Genomic DNA, 8,596 nt, shown 5'->3' with positions numbered 1-8,596 from the left:
ATTCTAATAATATTTCACAATTTTACTGTATATTTAATCAAACAAACGCAGCCTTGGTGAGCATATAGGAGACCTACTTCAAAAACATCTTAGCAACCTCAAACTCTTAGTGAACGATGGAGAAATGTAAAGCAGCAGGAACGACCTTCTTCCAAATGAGAAACTCATGAGACATTTTAAATGCCCTAAGTTAAATTTGAGGAAAAGAGCCCCATCAGAATACTGTATCAGTTGAAAAGGCTCAGAAAGGAGGTTCTGCTTACTCAGAGTTCTCTCAGAAGAGATGTATTAAAATAATATGGATATGAAAGCAAGGCCATAGCCAGTGTAGTACATGATATTACCACCAAATAAAACATGAGCTCACATCAATGCACTAAGGGATTTAAACCGGATCCCTTACTCTCTATATCATGCGGCAAAATACACTTTAATTCTATAAAGAAGTAGCTGCATGTAGGTGGAACTACAGAAGATGCCGTTTCCTTTACCTCATGTAAAACTGAGCAGTGATTATCTGAAGTGTCCTCTTGTACACAGGGAAAAATTGCCATATGTTTGCTTGTATCAGCCATAAACCATGTGGCCCTGCAGAAATGGATGCTCCGCTGGCTGCATATAACCACAAAAGAGCAATAATAATCATCATCAGGTAATAAGCAGAGGTTTCTTATTGTAGTGAATGTCTCTGTGTAAATGATACTCATTGCAGAAGGAACAACTGAGGAAAACAGAGCTGTGATCATAGAGTGTCTTTTAGGTGGGTCCTCTGCAATAAATCAATGCAGCGTAAATCATATCATAACCTTCATAAAATAGTCATATTGGGAAAGCAATAAAAAGATGGAAACAAAGAAAATATTCCAGTACTTACATCAGACTTTCATTTCCAGGTAGCACAGCCAGGCCAGTTTAATGATATATAATATTTCACGATAATTCAAAGTGCTTTATATAAAGAGAAGTGGAGAGGAAAGATAGAAAAAGACACATAAAAGTGAAGTTTAAGATCAGTTGGAACATAAAAATGAATATGAAGAACAATTATAAAAAACTTTAAAATGAAACATTTTTCTATTCTAGAGTGATCTATGAAACAGGTGCCTTTTCCATTTTGAAAAATGTCAATTACTGTAAAAATAGATCAAAGAATGACTTTATGCATTTATAAATTGCATTTTGCCAAATCAAGGAAGATTAATACAAATTAACATACTGATATATTCTGAACTTAAACGCTAATGCTCTTCCTCTCCCTGTCATTGCATTCAATAAAATGACTTTAATAAAACAGAGAAAATTGTTTAATTTTTCTACTATTGAATGTGACAAGATGATATATGATATATGAAAGAAAAATAATATGCACTGTTGTGTAGAGGTAAATAAGCAGTGTGACGGGGAATCAAAATTCACAGCAAAACTTAATTAATAATAAATCAGTTAATAATAATACATTTATAATAAAACAATTAATAATAAAGGGTTTTTATATACAGTAAATGAGACTGGTTTTGTGTGAATAAGAAAATCCAGGATGGTGTAAAATCTGTGTACAATATTAAACGCTTATATGCTTTTTAAAGATTTCTGTATATTTTTATATTATTTTTGTATATTTGGTAATATATAAATATTTTATAAAGTATAAAATTGCATAAAATTTAATATATATATATATGTATATACTGTATATATAGCTATATACAGTATCTTCACACACAAACATACACCACCATCTTTCATGATTAGTATTTCATTAATTTGTGTACAATATTAAATGCTTTTCCTATTCCTTGAAGAGTTCCATATATTGTGGACTCAAACGTACTCCTAAAACAAATGCTACATTACCCTATTACCTAAAAAATTTATGTTTAAAATACATTTATTTCATACCAAGTATAGTTCAAATCTATTAACATATTTACTGACACATCACTCGAGATTTACTGATATAAAAATTATAATTAAACTTTATTTGGAGTACAACTTGTGCACAATGCACATTTCTTAGTCTCTCATAGTTGAGGTATACCTATGATGAAAATTACAGGCCTCTCTCATCTTTTTAAGTGGGAGAACTTGCACAATTAGTGGCTGACTAAATACTTTTTTGCCCCACTGTATGCCTAAATTATTATATGATCTTTGAATAATATCAGTCTTTAAATGCAAGATATTTAAAGTGTACCTTAAGTATACTTGCAATAGTTCCACTTTAGCACAATCAAATATACTTCAGTACATCTTTAGTTGGACGTCAGCACAATTAAAGTGCATTAAGTACAAAATTAGTTGTTCCAATTTAGCAGACTTTAAGTATACCAGTTTAGTATACTAAAAGTACAATTGCAGCGTATTTTTATTAAGTACATAAATATGTAAATGTATTTGCAGTATACTTAGCATGAAATACATGTATTTCAAATACATTTTTCACTAGGTAAGCCCATCTTCACAAATGAATTTAGGCATGAAATCAACACTGATTAGCTTGTTGGCTCGCCACTCTCCCGCAGTAATCGCACTGTCACTGATATAATGGCGACAGCAACTCTCAAGGGTCAGTGAAAAATATTTCTCCACCACAGGCATGTGTCTCAGATGTGATGGTGTTTTGTAGCAGCAGCACTTCTCCTTGCGTTCAGACGTGTCTCGGAGGCCCGTGCGTCACTGTTGAGTGCTTTGGACAGGTGCCACGTCATTGAATTGCGCTCCTCTTACACCTGCACAATCTGTTCAGCAACAATCCCATCAGCCCACGGGAGATTGAACAAGACCTGCAGAACAAACACATTACTTCCTGACAGGGTAAATGCTGTTTGACTCTTAGCAACTTTATAGCTCCATTCCAAATTGAATAAACTGCCTTGCTGTAGATTACATAAGTACAGTAGTTAGCGACCTTCTAAGATGGCATCCTAACTGAAAAGAAATCTCATTGGCAGAGACGATGTGCTGTAAAAACTCAATTAAATTATGCAGATTTTCCCCTGCAGAAAATGCTTGATTTGGAACACTCTTCACAGGCAACAACTCAAATATCACTACCATGTGAAAATATATTAATTCACAAATTATTTCAAATGAGAATGTGACACTCTAATTGATTTAAAACTAATACAAAAAAAGAAAAAGCACACACACACAGCACACGCAAAACAGACCATATTTTATTACTAGCCAATTTTTATTATTATTTAAAATATATATATTTTCATTAATATTTTTCTGTTTTAAATGAATACAGAAAACTAATTCAACAGCTCAAAATGTTTTGTTTTTCTTCTTCTTCTTCTTCAAAAAATAAAATAAAAATAATAATCTTATCAATCACACTAAAGAAAATAACAAATAAATAATAGATGGGTAAATAAATAAATACATATGTACATACATAATATATAAATAAGTGTACTAAATAGTGTATACAATAAGTGTAGGTTAAAATAAATAAACAAATGATAGTGTATAAAATAAGTGTAGGTACAAGTAAATAAATAATACTATGTAAAACAGTGCAGGTGAAAATAAATAAATAAATACAAATAATATTGTGTAAAATAAGTGTAATTGAAAATAAATAAGTGAATAAATAAATGCACACATACATACGTACATAAATAAATAAATAATAGTATTTATGTAATTAAGTGTAGGTGAAAACAAATAAATAAATAAATAATATTTATGTAAATAAGTGCATAGTTGAAAATAAATCCGTCATGATATGGTCTGTTCAAAACGAGCCCATTTTGAATCATAGAGTCCAACATAACGGTACTAGCAAAATATTACGGAAGCATTGCAGAGATGCAGTGGTGGGAATGGATATTCTTATTGATAACAGGCACCCTTCACTGCTCAAACAAATTCACCTTTGCTTGTACCTTCTTTCTTGTACAAATTACCGTCATCCACACTGCGCTCTGCTTTGTTGATTCCTCATCCTCTACGACCTTCACCAAAGGTTGCACGAAGACATATAATCTCTCTCTTTTATCAGCCTTTACACAGACCTGGACAAATATTTACTAAATGGCAAAATCTTCACCTTCTTTTCAAACAATCATGGGTTCGATTCCCAGCGAATGCATGAACAGATAAATCGTCTACCTTGAATGCAATGTAAGTCACTTTGAATAAAGGCATCTGCCAAATGCATGAATGTAAAATCTATATCATAACTGTAAAAGTAAACGTACTGTAAAACTTAATGACTTCTTGTGTTTTGTGCTCACAAGTTAATGTCTTAAACTGCCGATCTTGTTACATGTGCTAATTAATAGTGTTTTCACTATATTTTGGATATAAATATCCATTGCAGAATTTATGTCATACGGCTCATTCACTGACTCGCTGGCCGTCTCAGTGATCAGCTGTAAACTGTGATTCTGTCCTAATTCCCTTACATATTAATGGTGGAGTTCCCTTTAAAATCTTAAATGATTCCCTTTGAGCTAAATTGACCTGTTTCCTTTACAACTGTATTAACCACTAGCATTTGGCTCTGTGTTCTGTAGCAGAACACCTCTGAACAAACCGCAAAACATCACCGACCTCAAAGCAAAACTGATATCTCAAATTGGAAATGGCCCACAAAAGTTTACAGCTCGAGAAGAAAATAGGGCAAAGTAACTAGAGTCTATTAAGGCTATTAAGGGGAAGTCACGGCCTAACGGTTGGAGAGTCTCGTAGCCCAAAGGTTGCGGGTTCGAGTCTCGTACCGGCAGGGATTGTCGGTGGGGAGAGTGAATGTACAACGCTCTCTCCCACCTTCAATACCCCGACTGAGGTGCCCTTGAGCAAGGCACCGAACCCCCAACCGCAGCAACAAAATGGCTGCTCCAGGTGTGTGTGTGCACTTTGGATGGGTTAAATGCAGACCTTGGCCACATGTCTTTTCACTTTAATAAATCAGGAAAATGTGTTAAAGCAAATTACCTTTGAGGGTCTGATCCATAATTAGTAGCGCTTTCTGAGTCAAACATCACTATTACATTTGCTCACCCATAAAGATAGGGATTATTTGAACGAACCTAAAAATACAAATGCTTCAAATCACTAAATGTGCCCTTTTAAGCCAAAAAAACAAACAATACTCGACTTTCAGATGAGAGAAATAAAGCTAATCTAGATAAAAATATCACTTTTTTCACTTGAGGCAGCAAGTAATTGTGATGTTCAGCTGCAGAGGAAGAAGAAAGACACAACTGAGTAAGACTGGAGAAATATAAGCAGAGGACAGTTGGGCATCAGCAATATTTGAGCTTATATAATAGTGCTGTGTAAGAGTATGTGCATATAAATGAATGCAGAGCCACTATGGCAGAATGTCTGATGGTTTATTCATGAGTAAAAGTCATGTGAGGATTGAAGATGTGATGCTTTTGAACCACAGTCAGGGCGATGTTTGACAACACATATTTACTTATGACATCCCTTATTTCTAGGTTTTGTTTGGATGAAAAAAGAAAAGACTTAGAGAATCTGAAAATGAAAGGGCAAAGGAAGAACAAAGAACTCTGAGAGTCAGTTCAATACCTCTTCAGGATCCTTTGAAACGCGGGACTGGAGTAAATAGTAGAGATGAAATGCTTCCAAAGATCTCTGACTACTGTGAAACTAAATAAGATGCTCTACAGCACATCATAAGAAACAACAAAAAAAGAACAAGTGAACAAAAAGAAGAAAGAAGAGACAAATGAACAATATGTAGAAAGAACGATCAATAGAATAATAGAAAGAATAACAGAAAGCACCTTCACATTGTACCTGTCTTTACTCCCTGCTGTAATACATAAATGATGCATGAAAATATACATAAATGTATGTACTTTCTCTCAGATATCTGTACAGAGAGTCTCACTGGATATAATTTCACCTCTCAAAGAGGACAGATGGGAACCAAGCACTATGATTATGGTGAACGGATAATTTTAGATTAAACATTTCAAAAGGCCAAGATGGGAAAACACATGGTTTTTCTGAAGAAAATGCATGTGTAAAAATCACCACAATGATGTCAGGGCGTTGCTATGTGGTTGCCAGGATGTTGCTAGGTGGTTGCAAGAGCTCAAATATGCCTCCAGTGTAAGTCTGTGGGATTTTGACCAGTTTTATCGCCTGCCAAGTGGAAATCTTGCATCCGATTGCTTAGAAAATGCAACAAGTCACATGATTTGAGACATCATTGACATCTGTAGGATGAATCACTGAGCAACAGTAACAGCACTCTAAAAAATGCTGGGTTAAATACAACCCAGTGCTGGGTAAAATAGGGACAAACCCAGCAATTGGGTTGTTTTGACCCAGCGGTTGGGTTAAATGTTTAACCCAACCTTCTGGGTAGTAACCCAACCGCTGGGTCAAAACAACGATCAGCTGTAAACTGTGATTCTGTCCTAATTCCCTTACATATTAATGGTGGAGTTCCCTTTAAAATCTTAAATGATTCCCTTTGAGCTAAATTGACCTGTTTCCTTTACAACTGTATTAACCACTAGCATTTGGCTCTGTGTTCTGTAGCAGAACACCTCTGAACAAACCGCAAAACATCACCGACCTCAAAGCAAAACTGATATCTCAAATTGGAAATGGCCCACAAAAGTTTACAGCTCGAGAAGAAAATAGGGCAAAGTAACTAGAGTCTATTAAGGCTATTAAGGGGAAGTCACGGCCTAACGGTTGGAGAGTCTCGTAGCCCAAAGGTTGCGGGTTCGAGTCTCGTACCGGCAGGGATTGTCGGTGGGGAGAGTGAATGTACAACGCTCTCTCCCACCTTCAATACCCCGACTGAGGTGCCCTTGAGCAAGGCACCGAACCCCCAACCGCAGCAACAAAATGGCTGCTCCAGGTGTGTGTGTGCACTTTGGATGGGTTAAATGCAGACCTTGGCCACATGTCTTTTCACTTTAATAAATCAGGAAAATGTGTTAAAGCAAATTACCTTTGAGGGTCTGATCCATAATTAGTAGCGCTTTCTGAGTCAAACATCACTATTACATTTGCTCACCCATAAAGATAGGGATTATTTGAACGAACCTAAAAATACAAATGCTTCAAATCACTAAATGTGCCCTTTTAAGCCAAAAAAACAAACAATACTCGACTTTCAGATGAGAGAAATAAAGCTAATCTAGATAAAAATATCACTTTTTTCACTTGAGGCAGCAAGTAATTGTGATGTTCAGCTGCAGAGGAAGAAGAAAGACACAACTGAGTAAGACTGGAGAAATATAAGCAGAGGACAGTTGGGCATCAGCAATATTTGAGCTTATATAATAGTGCTGTGTAAGAGTATGTGCATATAAATGAATGCAGAGCCACTATGGCAGAATGTCTGATGGTTTATTCATGAGTAAAAGTCATGTGAGGATTGAAGATGTGATGCTTTTGAACCACAGTCAGGGCGATGTTTGACAACACATATTTACTTATGACATCCCTTATTTCTAGGTTTTGTTTGGATGAAAAAAGAAAAGACTTAGAGAATCTGAAAATGAAAGGGCAAAGGAAGAACAAAGAACTCTGAGAGTCAGTTCAATACCTCTTCAGGATCCTTTGAAACGCGGGACTGGAGTAAATAGTAGAGATGAAATGCTTCCAAAGATCTCTGACTACTGTGAAACTAAATAAGATGCTCTACAGCACATCATAAGAAACAACAAAAAAAGAACAAGTGAACAAAAAGAAGAAAGAAGAGACAAATGAACAATATGTAGAAAGAACGATCAATAGAATAATAGAAAGAATAACAGAAAGCACCTTCACATTGTACCTGTCTTTACTCCCTGCTGTAATACATAAATGATGCATGAAAATATACATAAATGTATGTACTTTCTCTCAGATATCTGTACAGAGAGTCTCACTGGATATAATTTCACCTCTCAAAGAGGACAGATGGGAACCAAGCACTATGATTATGGTGAACGGATAATTTTAGATTAAACATTTCAAAAGGCCAAGATGGGAAAACACATGGTTTTTCTGAAGAAAATGCATGTGTAAAAATCACCACAATGATGTCAGGGCGTTGCTATGTGGTTGCTGCTAGGTGGCTAGGTGGTTGCAAGAGCTCAAATATGCCTCCAGTGTAAGTCTGTGGGATTTTGACCAGTTTTATCGCCGGAAATCTTGAAATCTTGCATCCGATTGCTTAGAAAATGCAACAAGTCACATGATTTGAGACATCATTGACATCTGTAGGATGAATCACTGAGCAACAGTAACAGCACTCTAAAAAATGCTGGGTTAAATACAACCCAGTGCTGGGTAAAATAGGGACAAACCCAGCAATTGGGTTGTTTTGACCCAGCGGTTGGGTTAAATGTTTAACCCAACCTTCTGGGTAGTAACCCAACCGCTGGGTCAAAACAACCCAATTGCTGGGTTTGTCCCTATTTTACCCAGCACTGGGTTGTATTTAACCCAGCATTTTTTATAGTGTGATGGTTGCATTAGCAAACAACCCTAATGAGGCAGAATGAATCCGTTTTATAGAATTACAAACACCTCTCTCTGACAGCTCGATCATTTACAGTAGATTCATCATCAGTAATAAAATGTATTTGGCAACAATCTGACAAAA

The sequence above is a fragment of the Sinocyclocheilus grahami genome, unplaced genomic scaffold (genome assembly GCF_001515645.1).
Source record: "Sinocyclocheilus grahami isolate Dianchi unplaced genomic scaffold, SAMN03320097.WGS_v1.1 scaffold70.1, whole genome shotgun sequence".
Classification (NCBI taxonomy): domain Eukaryota; kingdom Metazoa; phylum Chordata; class Actinopteri; order Cypriniformes; family Cyprinidae; genus Sinocyclocheilus; species Sinocyclocheilus grahami.
The sequence above is the reverse complement of the archived record's forward strand: the minus strand, read 5'-3'. Positions refer to the sequence as shown.